Source organism: Salmo salar, chromosome 06 (assembly GCF_965601325.2).
Source record: "Salmo salar chromosome 06, fSalSal1, whole genome shotgun sequence".
Taxonomy (NCBI): Eukaryota; Metazoa; Chordata; class Actinopteri; order Salmoniformes; family Salmonidae; genus Salmo; species Salmo salar.
In genome coordinates, this window is record NC_138296.1 from 14,624,626 (window position 1) to 14,629,193 (window position 4,568).

The following is a 4,568-nucleotide window of genomic DNA, read 5'->3' on the forward strand; positions in this document are numbered from 1 at the left end:
GGATAACATACAGTGGGGGAAAAAAGTATTTGATCCCCTGCTGATTTTGTACGTTTGCCCACTGACAAAAAAAGGATAAGTCTATAACTTTAATGGTAGGTTTATTTGAACAGTGAGAGACAGACTAACAACAAAAACATCCAGAAAAACGTATGTCAAAAATGTTATACATTTATTTGCATTTTAATGAGGGAAATATGTATTTGACCCCCTCTCAATCAGAAAGATTTCTGGCTCCCAGGTGTCTTTTATACAGGTAACGAGCTGAGATTTGGAGCACACTCTTAAAGCGAGTGCTCCTAACCGCAGCTTGTTACCTGTAAAAAAGACACCTGTCCACAGAAGCAATCAATCAATCAGATTCCAAACTCTCCACCATGGCCAAGACCAAAGAGCTCTCCAAGGATGTCAGGGACAAGATTGTAGACCTACACAAGGCTGAAATGGGCTACAAGACCATCGCCAAGCATCTTGGTGAGAAGGTGACAACATTTAGTGAGATTATTTGCAAATGAAAGAAACACAAAAGAACTGTCAATATCCCTCGGCCTGGGGCTCCATGCAAGATCTCACCTCGTGGAGTTGCAATAATCATGAGAACGGTGAGGAATCAGCCCAGAACTACACAGGAGGATCTTGTCAATGATCTCAAGGCAGCTGGGACTATAGTCACCAAGAAAACAATTGGTAACACACTACGCCGTGAAGGACTGAAATCCTGCAGCGCCCGCAATGTCCCCCTGCTCAAGAATACATATACATGCCCGTCTGAAGTTTGCCAATGAACATCTGAATGACTCAGAGGACAACTGGTGAAAGTGTTGTGGTCAGATGAGAACAAAATGGAGCTCTTTGACATCAACTCAACTCGTCGTGTTTGGAGGAGGAGGAATGCTGCCTATGACCCCAAGAACACCATCTCCACCGTCAAACATTGAGGTGGAAACATTATGCTTTGGGGGTGTTTTTCTGCTAAGGGGACACTGCATCAAAGGGACGATGGATGGGGCCATGTACCGTCAAATCTTGGGCGAGAACCTCCTTCCCTCAGCCAGGGCATTGAAAATGGGTCGTGGATGGGTATTACAGCATGACAATGACCCAAAACACACAGCCAAGGCAATAAAGGAGTGGCTCAAGAAGAAGCAAATTAAGGTCCTGGAGTGGCCTAGCCAGTCTCCAGACCATAATCCCATAGAAAATCTGTGGAGGGAGCTGAAGGTTCGAGTTGCCAAACGTCAGCCTCGAAACCTTAATGACAGATCTTGGAGAAGATCTGCAAAGAGGAGTGGGACAAAATCCCTCCTGAGATGTGTGCAAACCTGGTGGCCAACTACAACAAACGTCTGACCTCTGTGATTGCCAACATGGGTTTTGCCACCAAGTACTAAGTCATGTTTTGCAGAGGGGTCAAATACTTATTTCCCTCATTAAAATGCAAATCATTTTATAACATTTTTGACATGTGTTTTTTTTATTTTTTTTTATTCTGTTTCTCAGTGTTCAAATAAACCTACTATTAAAATTATAGACTGATAATTTCTTTGTAAGTGGGCAAACGTACAAAATCAGCAGGGGATCAAATACTTTCCCCCCCCCCCACTGTAGCTATGAAATAGACTTCATACTTATCACCACTACAATAGTGGAAGACAGTGACTGGTAGTAAAACCACTACAGACTCCCTCGACACCAATTTTGACCGACCTCCAGGCATTGATCTGAAAATTACCTGACTACGTCAGACTCATTCTGAACAAGTTGTAATCTGACAGGATACTTGGTTTTCTTCCCTTGACATGCGCGCTTGTGCAAGCATAAACGCACATACACAACGGAACATCCAATTAGGATTTATGCTAGGATCACTTAAGGGTCCAAGCAAAATACCGGCCTTAGTAAAGTTGAACATTTACTTCTAGGCCTTTGACTCTACAGCACTCACCAGTTTTCTTCCCAGAAGTCCATAGGTCATCCCTGTAGACTGCCCAAAACTAGTGCCTTACAGCTGTAGACTTATCATATAGTTATCAACTTAGGATAGTGCCTAATCAACACACCAAATAGGAAAACCCTAGATATGGCATTAGAGACAATGCCATGATAGTCATTTTGCCAGAACATTGGACGTATATAGAATACAGTCCAATTAGATGATTTTTGTGTGAGAACTATATTTTGTATATCTTTTGTTTATGCTTTCATTCCTTTTCGGTTCAGTTCCTTTTACACTTAGGAAGTGATAGAGCCATTAACAAAGTCCCCATACAACCACCACTTAGTGCCACAATCCCACTCATTGGGGAATGAATGTAATTATATATATATTTCATGAGTGTTAACGTTGTTAACATCTGCATAAGTTACTGCCCAGATCTTCCAGTCTAGACGACGACCAGACGATGGGTCCGGAACGGTGACCCCAAATCCGGACACCCACGGCCCATCCTTGTGACGGCATGCCCCGCTGTCAGAGAGCCTACCAAGGTAAACCACCAGAGGGGTGGACCGCAACGGCGATCACCAACCAGGACATCCCCTGGCCCTTCCTGGGGTACTTTGCAGCTTCCAGGGAACCTACCAAGGTAAACCACTAGAGGGGACCGCAACGGCGATCACCAACCGGAAATCAACTGCCCATCCTTGTGGTGGACTGCTCCGCTTTCAGAGAAGCCTACCAAGTTCAACCACCAGAGGGGACTTCAACGATGATCTACAAACAGGACATCACGTGGTCATGATTTTTATGTTGATTTGTGACTTGTAGGATAAACAAGATCCAAACCACCAGGGGGGGTATGTCATGACATTGCCCTCTTTGGGTACAGTGAGCACCATCCCCCTCTCCCTCTCTATACTCCTTACACCAGGCTCTGTAAGAGAGGTCATAAATTCCTGGAGGAGACCCTCTCCTCATGGCCAGAGTATAAGAGAGAGTGAGTTTTCATAGAGAGAACAAAGGAATTTCATCCACCTCACAGAACTTGACAACCGAACAATATTCATGTTCCGGAGAAGGTATAAAAGATCGGTGAAGAATCCAGCTACGAACTGGTTCGTTTGGTACAATTTTGTGAAACTCATGAGAGACAATTGTGGTGGCTTATTTCCGCATTACCAAATGAGGAGTTACAAACACACCAGTCCGAGTTAAACTACATCTTTAATACTTAAGATACTTTTGCAAAAGTTCTTGACCCCCAATAATGCACTCTCTCGAATTAATCATTTAATGAGGTGATTACAGAATGGCTACAGGGATCTTTTATAGCAACGATACAGCCCCTTCAACGTACATTGACAAACCACAGATACTTAGTAACAGTTCACAAAGGTTACGTTTTGTATGACAGATATCAATAAAACACATCAGACAGTAAGTGCTATGTCAACAGGATTAATGGTATAGCCCAGTATCTGGTCTCCTTAGAACCGTCCCTCCCTGGTACGGTATTGAACAGAACTATTTCATCCAATGGCATATATCATTGTCAACTCTAGATACTCCCATCTCAAGCAAACCCCCTCTTGACCCCACTCCTGGACAGGCTCACTGGGGAGTGAGCCTCTAGGCCATATATTATCACAGGATAAGTGTGAGATCTAAGAGAGGACATACAAGGGTCCATTTACTGCCATAATCCTCCCCACAATAAAGAAAAGGAGGGAGTGACTTGTTCACAGACATTGTGGAGACAAGTCATTGGTTCCCCATTAATCGCGCCATCCCTTCACATGGTTTAAGAAATAGGTAAAGATACATTCTCATGACGACAAGTCTGACCTCTCCCCTCTCTGGGCCCCAAGTGTCTGAGCCCCAGCTAAGGTAGACATGCAACTGAAAAGACACCAGAGTCCAATGGACACTTTCTAATGACAAGTACCTCAAATAAGCATATTATACTAATAAAACATCTTAATTATCTATGTTACCCAACTAATTCTGATTCGTCCACGACACATTACAGCCACATTACCATAACGCTGTTTATACAATCTATTCTATTACGACATGAATGAATGTCACTCTGAACTATCCATTCTAACCACGAGAGAGAGAGAGCGGACAAACTCTCCGACAACACACTGAGCGTAAATATATATATTGATTGCAATTATTCCCGAATGAGTGAGCGTTCATGTGCAAAGGATTAGCATTTCAATGTTATAATTATCAACTCTGTAGTGCCTTCTCAGCTGACCCCCACTCCCCTTTTGTCTAACAAGCCGCCATGGTTTAGCCCACTAGGGCACATTCCTCTATCATTTCTTTGTAACCATATCTACTTTGTTTGTTTGTGTTATGCATTTCTGTGAATTACCTAGTTAGTAAATAAATGATTTTAAGACAATTGATGTATGGATGACTCATAGTGAAGACTAGGTTCGTGCAGATAACCAACAATTTATGACGTTTGGAATGAGACTAACGTGAGGTAAATAATAATTCATTAATTCGAGGACTAATTGATCAGATATTAAAATATCTGAAAGTTATATTAGGAAAATTATAACTTTGTAATCTGAATATTTTCCTTGGTGCCCCGACTTTCTAGTTAATTACAGTT